At 42.6% G+C, this 14,572-nt stretch overlaps 1 protein-coding gene across 1 annotated transcript in view; it reads left to right on the top strand.

The window, feature by feature from the left end:
* Positions 1 to 4,941: 4,941 nt before the first annotated feature.
* Positions 4,942 to 14,572, top strand: part of LOC146796137 (GTPase IMAP family member 8-like) — a 124,261-nt gene continuing 114,630 nt past the window's right edge. The window contains exon 1 of the mRNA XM_085630177.1: positions 4,942 to 5,016. The gene's annotated coding sequence lies outside the window, so the exon portion shown is untranslated. The remainder of the gene's footprint in view (positions 5,017 to 14,572) is intronic.

Below are 14,572 nucleotides of genomic sequence, written 5' to 3'. Positions count from 1 at the left end.
ACCAATATCAACACCAATAGCACTACCACCAATACCACCACCACCACCAGTTCCACCACCACCAATACCAATACTACCACCACCAATACCACCACTAATAGCACCACCAATACCACCACCAATACCACCCAAACTACCAATATCACCACTAATACTGCGACCACCAATACCACCACCACCACCAATATCACCACCACTAATATCACCACCACCACCAATACCACCAACACTACCACCACCACCAATCATCAATACAACCACCACCAATACCACCATCACCAATATGACCACCACTAATACCATCAGCAATAGCACCACCACCATTACCACCACCAACACCAAGACCACCAACACCAATACCACCACCAATACCACCACTACCAACACCACCAATACCCATACCACCATTACCACCACCACCAATACCAGTTCCATTACCAATACCTCCACTACCAATACTAATACCACTAAAAATACCAATACCACCACCAAATACAATACCATCACCAATACCACCACTACCAACACTACCCCCGCCAATACCATCACCACTTATACCACCACCAATACCAACACCAATACCACCACCACCAATACCACTGCCACCAATACCACCACCACCAGTATCACCACCACTAATATCACCACCACCACCAATACCACCACCAGCAATACCAATACCACCACCACCAATACCACGGCCACCACCAATAGCACCACCAGCAATACCACCACCACCAATACCAATACTACCACCCCCAATACCACCACCAATGCCACCACCACTACCAATATCACCACTAATACTACCACCATGACCAATACAACCACCACCAACACCACCAACACCAATACCACCACCACTAATACCATAAGCAATACCACCATCACCAATACCACCAATACCAATACCAATACCACCAACAATACCAATACCACCACCAATACCAATTCCACCATCAATAGAACTACCACCAATACTGCCACAAATACCACCACCACCAATACTACCACCACCACCAGTACCACCACCACCAAAACCACCACAACAAATACCACCACCAATACCACCACGGCCAATACTACCACCACCACCAATACTACCACCACTAATACCACTGCCAATACCAATACCACCACCACCACCAATACCACCACCAATACCACAACCACCAATACCAATACCACCACCACCACTCATACCATCACCAGCAATACCACCACCAATACCAATACCACCATCACAAATACCAATACTACCAAAAGCAATACCACCACCGCCACCAATATCACCACCACCAATACCACCACCAATAGCAGCATTACCACCAATACCACCACCACTGCCAATGCCACCACTAAAACTAGGAATACTAATACCACCACCACCAATACCACCACCACCAAAATCACCACCAACACCACCAATACTACCACCACCACTAATCACCAATACAACCACCACCAATAGCACCACCACCAATACTACCACCAATAATACCATCACCGATACCACCAGTACTACCACCACCACCACCAATACCACAACCACCAATACCACCACCACCAATACCACCATTACAATCAATACCACCATCACCAATACCAACACCACCACCAATACCACCACCACCACCGCCAATACTGCCACCACCAATACCCCCAACTCCACCAATACCACCACCAGCAACAATACCACTACCACCACCAATAACACCACCACCAATGCCAATATCACCACCAATACCACCACCACCAATACAAGTAACACCAATACCAATACTACCACCAATTCCAATACCATCACCTATACCACCTTTACCAGTACTGTAACCAATATCACCACCACCAGTGCAACCAATGGCACCACCACCACCAATACCACCACCACTTCCAATACCACCACCACCAATACCATCACCCGTACCACAAATGCAACAACCACCAATACCCCCACCAATACCACCATCACCACCACGAATACCACCACCACCACCAATACCACCATCAATACTACCATCATCAGCAATACCACCAATACCACCACCACCAATACCACCACACCAACACCAATATCATCACCAATACCACCAATAACAATACCACCAATACCACCACCATCACCAATACTATCACCATCAATACCACCTCCACCAATATCACCACCACCAATACTGCCACCACTGATACCACCTCCACCAATACCATCACCACCACCATCAATACAACCACCACTGCCAACACTACCACCAATACCGCCACCACCAATACCAACACCACCAATCAAATACCACCACCATTACCAATACCACTGCCACCACCAATACCTCCACCGCCAATACCAATACTAGCACCACCAATACCACCACCAGTACCACCAATACCACCACAAACCAATACCACCACCACCAATACCAAGCCCACCACCAATAGCACCATCCCCACCAATACCACCACCAATACCACCACCAATACCACTACTAATACCACCACCACCAAAACCACCTTTAATACCACCACCAATACAACCAACACCATAAATACCACCACCACCAATACCACCACTGCCAGTACCAAGACTGCCACCAATACCACCACCAATGCCACCACCACCAATACCACCACCAATACCACCAATACCAATACAACCACCAATACCACCTCAACCAATACCACTAATACCACCACCACCAATACCACCACTACCAATAACAGCACCACCACCAATACCACTACCACCAATACCACTGCCACCAATAACCCCAATACCACCACCACCACCAATACCACCACCACCAATACCAGTACCACAACTACCAATACCACCACCAATACCAATTCAACCATCACTAATACCAATACCACCACCAATACCAATACCACTACCACCACCAATACCACCAATGCCACCACCACCACCACTAAGACCCCCACCACCAATACCAGCCACACCAATACCAGCAATACCCCCACCACCAATACCAACACCACGAATACCAATACCACCACCACCAAAACCACCACCAATACCAATACCACAACTACCAATACCACCACCAATACCAATTGAACCATCACTAATACCAATACCACCACCAATACCAATACCACTACCACCACCAATACCACCAATGCCACCACCACCACCTCTAAGACCACCACCACCAATACCAGCCACACCAATACCAGCAATACCCCCACCACCAATACCAACACCACGAATACCAATACCACCACCACCAAAACCACCACCACCACCAATACCAATACCACCACCAGAGCATCTCTTATTCACTAGTAATAGCCAAGACCATCCCTCCATGCCTGCCATAAAGCACAGCCCGCCCTGCCCCAAGAGGCTAAGCCAGGGCCCTACTACAGCTGAAGTTTTTTTTGTATGCCAAAGATAGCAATGCCACACTGCACACTCAAATTACGGAGAGGGCAGTAAATAGCCACCCCCCTCCTGCTCTTCCTCCTGAGCCGCAGCTGTGTAATCACAGAGTGAAAAGAGTTGGACTGCTTTGTTAGGGCTTATAGCTCGAATCGTATGTAACTCTCACTTCACACTTTGTGTCTGTGTAATTTACAGCACTCACACATCTTCACTGCACTATTTATCACTACTTTGAAGATGTTGCAGGCCGCTCTTCTCTGATATTTACAATCTAACAAGCGGTTGAGAGGGCCCTTTATTACAATGCAATTAGTCTCGCATTTGCGAGAGTTTAGGCTATTAGTATTGTAAATGATAATGCCTTTTATTTATGTTTTAAAACCCCAAACATAAATAAAAGGCATTGTCATTTACAATGCCAATAGCTCAAACTTTTGTGAATGCGAGACCTATTGCATTGCAAATGCTTGTTTAGGAGTAGGCAGTGGTCCCAGACCACTGCCTGCTGTTAAAAATGTTCTTACCAACATTCACAAAGGGGAAATGGTCCCCATGGGACCCCTTCCCATTTGCGAATGGGGTACTATCTACTTCAAATAGGTGGTAAAATGTGAATGTTTAACAACCGCATTTCGGTGGCTAAATATTCTAACATACCCCTGCGATTCGGTATTAGTATGGGACGCCCTAAACATGCCCCCTCCTAATACCGAATCGTATATATTTGCAATTCCAAACTGCAATTCGGTAACATGTTACCGGATCACAATTTGGAAATGATAGATACCAAAATGCATTTTTCAGGTCTCACTAGTCCCGATGCCGACTTGAAAAATGCTTGATACATCTGGCCTCGGTTCCCCAAGAACGAGTACTGGTGCTCAACAACTCCTACTACCGATTGAAAATAAGACTGCCTTTTTCGGATTTCTTCTTAAGAGTCTCGAGTCTGTGTTCCTAGGTGGTCCTCCTAATTTTAAATGTATTGTTGTTTTAAATTGAGACATCTCAGAAACGACGGCCATCAGACTATATCCAATTGATAAACGTTGAACCATACATTATAATAATGAATATTACTATGCTAAAATGTACCAACGAAGTGCATAAGAAGAACATTAGTTCATAAAGCTACTAGCTTTTGTGAGTTAGAATTGTAATAATTTTACTTGGCATAACTTAATTGGGGACAACGTGTGAGAATGTCAGATATGGTACATTGAAAAAGAAAGTACGACGTCTGGAAAAATACAAGAATAGTTCATTTCAATTGTTATCCTTATGTGTAGCTCCTATAGATTCTACGAATGCATGGATATGTTTCTGGGCGCGTGTGCTACGGACTTGCCCGCAGGCTCCGCCTTACAGCATGTGTGAACACATTCAACCGAACTTGACGCTCGAGCTCGTTATTCGCCAGTCTCAGTCAGTATTCCTTCGTTACACTCTACTACGGGCTGACTGGTGATAACTCGTTGCCTTCTGCATGTGAAAGTGAAAGAAAATTACGTTTCCGCGTCTCCTGCTGGGGAACCTGCTCGTCTACTTCCGAGAGAGGTGCTCGAGAGAAGGCCGACGCGCTTGCAGGGGAAAACGAGATCTGAGCGCCCGCTGTGAAGGTAAAAAAGCACTGCGACATTAAAAGTTGTATATAGCACGGGATATACTATCGACGAGAGTCTCTCTGTCAGTCAGATATCTCGACATCTGCTGACAATCGCTGTCTGATTTAAACAGGCGCGCAACACCCATTGGACTCACAGGGCTTCAGCCCCCCCCGTCGTGTGTGGCAGCCCGGGATGAGACAGCTTCCCGGCGCCCACACAGCCGCACCCGAGCACTTCACAGGTCTTTAAAAGACCATTTGCATGTTAATGAGGCCTCGCTGTTGTTTCACCCCTTCTAAGAGCCCCTGCAGCTCCACTCTGCCTATGGCTTAAAAGATTCAGCCCCCCCCCCCCCGAAATTTTTTCTTAGCCGCCCCCCCCCCCCGAAGTTTGGCTCTAGTTGCGCCTCTGGATTTAAAGCATAATCTACATACATATAAGCAGGATCTGAGGCAAAAAGCGCTGACAGGTTTATGGGGCGCACGAGTTATGGCTCATTAGTGCACCTTGGGTCTCAGTGACCAGCACATTGTGATATTTAGAAAGTCATAGATAGGACTGGTGTTGGTCAAGACTATTTGATTGTACTGAAATTGTATATATTTATTATATTTGCTGTAACCAATTGGTCTGCTGTGTCATTCACATTTTTCGTTTAGCCAGCCTACAAGCATGAGGCAGTGGGTCAGCCCACTTTAGGCACTGGCTAACTTCAGTGAGGGTGACTGCATTCTGCCCTTTCACAGGGAGCACATCTGCACACAGGCACACAAAGGCTTTTACATTGAGGGCGTGGGAGCTTCCCCAACTTTTGTTTTAAAAAATATGGCAAAACAAGCATTGGCAAAGCTAAAAGGCTGGCAGCCAACACCATACGTTTTGGCTTAGACAATGCGCGTTATACTTATTACTGGATATTGTTTACAAGCATTAGGGCCTTGATTATTTCTTTTAATGAGTTATGTCTTCTGTGGGGTATGGTAACATTGCTAGGACTCAGCATACTGCAGCGTGACTTCTCAAGTCCATGGGTTGGAATTCGTGAGGAGTGGGTGCGCAGTTGAAGGCTGAAAGGAGTTAGTTTTTGAGGTCATATCAATCAATTGTGCTTCATTAATAACCAACAAGTCACTGTAGAAATTTGTGGCAGTAGGATTACGATCAGATAAGGATTTAAGGAAGAGTTTCTTACATAATAGAGCTGAAGGGCCTGCTAGGGGCAAGGTGTAGAATGGGACAGAGCCTAGTATGGTCTCTGTTGCTAGTGACTTTGGGTGTAACATTGGTGTATTTTAGGAGGTCATTCCAGGCCTTGGCTGTGAGGTATGAGAAGCCAAGTTCTCCGCATCTGGTCTTCTTGATGTGCTCTTTCCTGGGATGCAGATCAAAGGTGTCAAAGGGGTTAGTAGAATTTGAGGTAAGCTAGGCCAGTGTTGTGGAGAGCTTTGTAGGCATGGGTGAGTAGGTTGAACGTGCATTTTCCTGGACTAGGAGCTAGTGGGGATTGTTGAGGTGTGGAAAGATGTGATTATTTTGCATGATGTTGTGAATGAGTCTAGCGGCGATGTTCTGGATGGTTTGGAGTTAGCATTGGACATGAGCTGGAATTCCAATGTAGAGGGTATTCCCATAATTAAGAGTTCATGTGATAAAAAACTAGGTGACCGTCCATCTTGTGTTCCGTGGGATCCACTTTAAAACCTAGTGTAGCATTTGCATGATGTGGAAGCATGATAAGGAGACAGCGTCTCTGTCTGTGCAGAGACAGAACATCAAGTACAAAATATCGAGTTGCACAAATATTCATTAATCATTAATATCGTGGGTCAGAAATATCGACAGCAAAAATATCGTGCTCAAGAACATCGACGTAAGGTAAGTAATATCGATTTTAAAAATATCTAAGTGTTTATTATTGTTTGCAAAAATATAGTTGTTAAAAATATAGTTTTTTATTATTGTTATATATATTAATATATATATTTTATATGTATGTGATGTATGTTATCTGTATAAGAGTTGTTTGTATTTTTAATATATGTGTTACATTTTTAGTAGTTATTATTTTTTTTATTTGAATTTTGCACTTTCAGTTTCATAGCGGGCTGTGTGTTTACAGTGGAATAGGGTGGAAAGTAATTTAACCAAAAAACAAGGGTCAGAGCTTTTAAAGACCAAGCACCAGACGTCACCAATAAATCTGCCCTGTGTTAATATTATGACTCGGTGCAGTGGGATCTTTTTTTCTAACCACGTTTTCGATTCCAGTGCGGCTTGGACATGGAGAAGGCAACATAGCAATATTGACACCAGAGATGAATTCACGCTTTTCACATACAAAGTGAAGTCCACAGTCAAAAACACTCAGTGATCGCACAGAGACTTATGCAAATGTACCACGCTCGATTCTATTAATATACAGAATTTCACTTGCGGTGCTGTCAACATTGGTCTGGCACTATACTCATTACCAAGCACGCCGATGAGCCCTGAAGAAGTCCCAAGAGGGATGAAACGCGTTGGCAAAGCAATCGTTTGATGATTTTAAAGGAAGATAATTGACTTTCAATAAAAAATTGATTAAATTAGCTACAATCAAGACTTACGTCATCTATAAATATATATTTACATGGGAAGCACAATAACTGTGTTATTTTGTATTGTTTCTTTCATAATAAGCTACACTATATTGGGTACAGAGTAAATATATATCTCTCGGGTGCAGGATCAGTGTGTAGTTGGAAAGTAATTTAATATTAAATTTATTGATTGTCTTTTATTTATTAATATTTGTTTAATTGAGATGTTATAGTGTTAAATGTGCAAAGTGATTTATTATTAAGTAATTGATAATAGGTTATTATTTTAATTAATTAATTGGTAATTAATTATAGTAATTGTGTAATTAATCTTAGATGTGTGTTGTGGTATTTATAGGTGTAAAGGGTGGGAAGTGATTTATTTTTAATTTATGAATTAATAATTGGTTGTTAATTAATTTTAATTAATTAATTGGTTATTCATTTTGGTAATTTTGTAATTAATTTTAGGTGTGTACTGTGGTGTTTATAGGTTTAAAGGGTGGGAAGTAATGTATTTTAATTGATGAATTCATAATTGGTTGTTAATTAATTTTAATAAATGAATTGGTAATTAATTATGATAATTGTGTAATTAATTTTAGGCGTGTGTTGTGTTTTTTACAGGAGTAAAGGGTAGGAAGTAATTTGTGTTTAATTAATTATATATAATTGTTAAATATTGTTAATTACTTGATATTTATTTTGGGTAATTCATTATTTTTGTGTCATTTTTACTTTTAATGGGGTAAAGGGTGGGTATTAAATACATTCCATTTGTATAAGTTTTAGTTGTTAATAGTAATAGTTTTTAATTTTAAAATAAGTTTTAATAGTGTTTTTTTTTATAGTTTAATTTAGGTGTGTGTTGTGGATATTATAGTGTTAAAGTGGGTGTAGTCAATTAATGTTTATTAGTTTTTTTATGAATAATATTTTTTATTTCATAAAAAAATGTTGTAGTGTTTAGTTATTGGTGTGGTGTTATAGGTTAGTAAATAAAATAAATACATTTATGTTTTAATTATTTTTTTTGTTTGCAAATATTTTCTAGTTTAAAAGAATAATTTTTTAGTAAATGTATTTATCATTTTATATAATATTTGTAGGTTTTTGTTATACATAATTAGTATTATAATATGTGTTCTTTTAAAAAAAAATAATATTTTTAATTTTTTTAATTTCGTTTATAATTGATTTCTTAAATATCTATATTTTTTTTCTAAGTGTTTGAGTGTGAATCGTAATTTTGTTTTTCTCTGCTATCCAACACTTTCCCTACTGTTGCGTTCACTGGAGTGGAATAGTAATTTTTAATCCTTCCCCCCCGCCCGCTATCCAGCACTTTCCCTACGGTTATATTCACTGGAGTGGGAATAGTAATTTTTATCTCTCTGCTATCCTGCACTTTCCCTACTGTTGCAATCAGTGGAGTTGGAATAGTAATTTGTATCTCTCTGCTATCCAACACTTTTCCTACTGTTGCACTCTCTAGAGTGGGAATAGTAATTTTTACACCTCCTTTATCCAACACCTTCCCTACTGTTGCACTCACTGGAGTGGAAATAATTTTTTTTACCCCTCCGCTATCCAACACTTATCCTACTGTTGCATTCAGTGGAGTGGGAATATTAGTATTTACCCTTCCGCTATCCAACATTTTCCCTACTGTTGCACTCTTTAGAGTGGGAATAGTAATTTATACCCCTCCGCTATCCAACACTTTCCCTATGATGAGTATAGGCCCCAGCTAGGCCAGCAGGACACAAGGGTTCGCTCTCCTGCAAATGGAATCTACAAGGAAGTTGGCACGGAAACTGCAAAGTACAAAGACAAAGTTTATTAACCCTTAAGGGTGGTCCTACAACCCATACAACACTCTTCAGTATTGCATAGGGTAGCACAAAGAACTTGCGTACACGGTCCCCTTTTATACACAACAGAGGGGCTCATAAGTGGGTGGATACAACATGAGGCAAAGAGTATTACCTTTTATGGTCATTTTCGATACAGAATCAATATGTGGGCGGAGTTAACACATCTCTAAGCCCGCAAAAACATGGTCAAGCGAGGATTAACTGATAACAGATGTGGTCAAGCCTGGGCATGCGCCAGACGGACAAATGGACTATTTATAGACTGTTACTAGGCAGATTACAAGAGCAACTAACACGAAGATAGGACTCTTCTCGTGCTACGCACGTGGAGGCATGACTATACAAAATGGAGTCCAGACTTTAGTCAACATAACGGGAGAAACTCGGTCATAAAAGGGGAATTCATGTCTTTAGTGAATGCTTACTCACATCGTTATTTCAATTTTCAACAGACGACCCTTTCAGCATTCACTGAAGACATCCGGTTTATTAGAATAATCATCGTATATATCAATCTTCATCATTTCCTCTATTTCTTTAGTCAGATGTTTCTGGTAAGTGACATTGGCAATAGCTTTCTTATCAGGAATGCAGAGTGACACACATAGGGAACAGAGTAAAGGACCACATTGGATACAAATACAACAGGAAAACAGAATTGCTACAATGATACAGAGACCAGTTAGAACCTTCCATCCCCATGTGGTGATCAATGCCCAAAACCATCCAGAAAAGGTCCAAGCGCCATTTTCTGTATGAATTTCAGCTGCAATTTTATGCAGTTTATTGATAGCATTATAAACTGATGGCGTGTGGTCAGGAATAAACACGCAACAACTACTTCCGATAATTTTACAAGCTCCACCTCAGTCAGCTAACATAACATCTAACACCATACGATTCTGCAATGCAACAATTCTAGTAATTTGCAATTCTTCCGTAAGATTCCCAAGAGCAGCAGCGGTTTGATTTGTCACAGCCTCTACAACTCTTGTTAACCTTCGAACTTTCCTACTATTTAGGGCAGCTCCAACAAAGAAAAACAATCCTAAATTAAAATCAATATACTGCTGCAGACTAGTGTCAGTTTGGTCCACGTCATCAATCGATAGAGTACGTTTATACCTATTTACAGTCACATTATTCAACAACTTCAAATCTTTATGATAAGATGCAGGTGCCAAGAATACAGGAGGTAATAGAAATGCTACATAACATACTCCGGACCAACCGGCTGGCAAGCGGTAATAACCTTTATTTCCACGCACGAAGTATGTATTATGGGATGCTAAGAAGGTACTATTATTCAACCCGTCGATATTTAAGATAGTGATGCAATCACTAACACCAACAGGAATATAACCCACACTCTGGACACACAGGTCCGCTTGAGCTTGTGCCACTTGAATCACAAATCGGTCTTTTCCCACAGTGTCTCTGGTGTTCGTGAAAATATAGGGAATCGATTCATTGTCCGGTCGATACTCTTCCCATTCCCAAATTGTCCCATTCACTTGCGGATATCCATCTTTATCTTGGTGACATTCCCTATTAAGTCTGAAGAGTAACCGTCCCACTGTAGGTTTCCGGGTGGCAAAAAGTAAAGTGTACCATGCTCTACAGGAGCCATTATGAGAGAAAGGAAGGGGTATAAACGGAGTTCCTCCTTTCTTCTGGTGAGCTGGCATCATGCCACATATCCAACAGTTCGTAGCATTGGTGGCAACATGGGTATGATGCAACATCTGGATGAAAGTGTTATTCAAATAAGACTGACGATGCTTCAACTCTTGATACGGTAGTGTATAAAAGTAGTGCTCCTCAGGCACTGGAGTAGTCAAAACAAGTAACTTTCGAGCAGGAGTCACATCCTCCACAAACCATGTGGTTATCCCAACAATAGCTACTGTGAACATAAAACCTGTTACACAAAGGATTTTCTTTTTCTCCATGTCAGAATGAAAAATCAATATCTTCCTGAAACTAAAAGGTTGTCAGAACTCTTCCCCTTAGGCAGCGGTTGATTTCTTCACCAGCGGGCCAAGACGGGCGTCGCTACACTAATGCAGGGCTGATCCCCCCCCCTTGCCTCATTGGCTCTCCGTTTCACTAACCCAAGGGCCGTGTCCTGAAACTGAAGAATTCACTTCCTTGGTCTGAGATGATATCGCCTTCCTCCAGGAATCACGTGGTCCGGAAAGAGCTCCTCAGTGTCGTTCGGTTCCACAGCACGGCCTTTCTCTGCAGTCAGAATTTCTCGATGGTCGGTCAATACAGCAGGCTCCACCAATCCGGGCGGCACTTTGCAACAGTGCAGGGAATGGATCCAATTATTTCGGTTGGAAACCCGCACAGCCGTCCTCGTTGCAAGTAGGACTTGCTCAGGACCAACCTATCTCGGCTCCAAGCTGTTCGTCCTTTCAAAAATCTTCACCATAACATAGTCTCCAGGTCGGAGACTGTGACCTTCGCCGGTGGACCGATCAGGGAGCGCCTCCCGGACCTGTTGATGAATAGAAACCAAGTTATCCGTTAACTGTGCCAGATAATCATTCATCATTACACAAGGTACATCATACACAGCCTTAGGTCGTGGTGGACCCCAAATATTCATTGGGCGTCCAAAAACAATCTCGTACGGTGTAAGACCAGTTCGAGAGTGCGGTATCGATCTAATTGACAATAATGCCAGCGGTAAAGCATCTGGCCAAGTCAAAGAAGTCGAAGCTTGGATCTTAGCGATCTTGAGCTTCAGTGTACCATTATACTTCTCGACCAGTCCTGCAGACTGAGGGTGAAACACTGCGTGGAACTTCTGGGTGATGCCCAGACCCTTCAGAACATACTTCATAACATCCGCTATAAAGTGGGGTCCGTTATCAATCCACAGCAGTCTACAAACGCCATATCGAGGGAAGAACTCCTTCAATAGCATCTTGGCGGTAGTCATTGCAGTATTGTCTTTCGTAGGGTATGCCTCGACCCATTTACTAAAGGCACATACCACTACTAGAACATACTTCAAATTGTTACAGCGCTCAAGCTGGATGTAATCCATCTGCAAAACCTCAAAGGGTGCAGTAGGTGTCGCAAATCCTCCTGCTGGAGTTCGAGTACCCTTTCCTGGGTTGTACCTTAGGCAAATCATGCAGGTCTGCACTACCCTCTTTGCCGTGCTAGCAATCTCTGGATGCTCCCAGACTTGAGTAAGCAATTTTACAATTGCGGAAGCTCCAACATGTGCTAGCCCATGTGCCATCTGAACCATAGGTTGTACAAAAGCTGTGGGTAACTTCCATCTATCCATCTGCTTATTTCTCCAACAACCCTCATCATCCAATTCTCCATCATTGGACCATTGCTCCCGTTCTTTGTCAGAAGCGGTCCTCTGTATTTCCAGCACCTCTCTTTTCGCATCGTGCCATCTTTCTACCTGCGACTTTACTACATACATGGCAGTAGCACCGGGCTGCATCGCAGTCTCCCGCGCTACCCGGTCTGCCAAAGCATTCCCTTCTCCGACTTTATCAACCACTTTCTTATGGGCACTACATTTAATGATAGCAATTTTCCTCGGATATGTCAATGCAGTCAAAAGGTTGTGAACTAACTCTCCATGCATTATTTGTACTCCATGCGACGTTAGAAACCCTCTCTCCTTCCAGAGTAGGCCGAAATCGTGCGCTACTCCGAAAGCATAGCGGCTATCTGTATAAACATTCACACACAATCCTGTGCTGAGCTCACATGCTCGTGTTAATGCTATCAGTTCCGCTGCTTGAGCTGATTTCTGTGGTATGCGTGCTGTCTCCACTATTGTTTGCAGTGTGGTAATTGCATACGCTGCTGAAGTCGTACCATCTGGTAGCTTCAGGCATGATCCATCCACCCACAATTCTCCATCTACATCTGGAAAGGGCGTATCTTGGAGATCAATACGACCCTTTGTCTGTTCCTCAGTCACAAGAATACAATCATGTGCTTTCCGTGCCTCAGACTGAGCTTCCGGGAACGGCAACAATGTAGCCGGATTTAACGTTACACACTTCTTTAACGTAATATGAGGAGCCAAAAGCGTCAGCTCATATCCCGTTAAACGGGCACTGGTCAAATGCTGCGTCTTTGTCTGATTAAGCAGGGCATCAACAGCATGGGGGACTAATACCAACAGCTTATGAGATAACACAATTCCCTCGCTTTGGCGTATTGACACAGCTGTCGCCGCAACCGAGCGAAAACAACCAGGCAATGCTCGGGCAACAGGATCAAGTACAGCTGAAAAATACGCACAAGGGCGCTGCTTGTCGCCATGCATCTGCACTAAAACTGATAATGCACATCCATCTTTCTCATGCACATACAGCGAAAAGGGTTTTGTATAATCAGGGGTCCCTAACACTGGTGCTGAACAAAGGGCCTGTCGCAATTGCTGGAAGGCAGTGTCACACTCATTTGACCAAGGAAGCGGAATAGGTGTGTCTTTTGTCAAAAGGGCTAACAATGGCCGTCATGCGCTTTAGCACATAATGCAACAGGCACTCATTTGGCCACCATCAAACGTAGACGCAGCTGCAACCAATTTGTTTCTATCACCATAAAACTTGTCGAACCTCTCCGGTCGGTACCGACGGATAGGTAAGTGTGGTGCTAATCTTTTTTGTCCGTGTATTGAGGCTCCAATTGTGCTAACAGAGCATTCACTCACTCGATGGAGTCCTTTCTACTTTTAGTTCCCTTTTTAGCTGAGTGATTAATCACTCTAGATAGAAACACAGGGCTTTTTCTCGAATATGACCGACTCTGTAGTAAGAGTTATTTTCGTTGCAGAATTATTCTGCATCTTGAATCTCTTTGACATGATATGCAGGTCTTAGATTAAGCCATTACTCTGTTGTTCATGACTAGGATGCCATCCTCCACTGTTTTAGTACTTGGACGTTACCTATTTTAATTTTCAGCCACTTTTTGGGGAGACGAATCTTAGGTATGCAAACCAGCAACTTTGTATTTTTTTCCTCCTATTTTATTAGAGCGGGGCCCCTTTCCCTGAGCACAGACCAGGTTGAGGTGAGGGTATCACCCAAAATGTTTGGGTAAGTGCAATTTAATACA

Source organism: Triturus cristatus, chromosome 10, assembly GCF_964204655.1.
Source record: "Triturus cristatus chromosome 10, aTriCri1.1, whole genome shotgun sequence".
NCBI classification, from domain to species: domain Eukaryota; kingdom Metazoa; phylum Chordata; class Amphibia; order Caudata; family Salamandridae; genus Triturus; species Triturus cristatus.
Note: the sequence above shows the minus strand (reverse complement) of the source record. Positions and strands in the feature narration are given on the sequence as shown.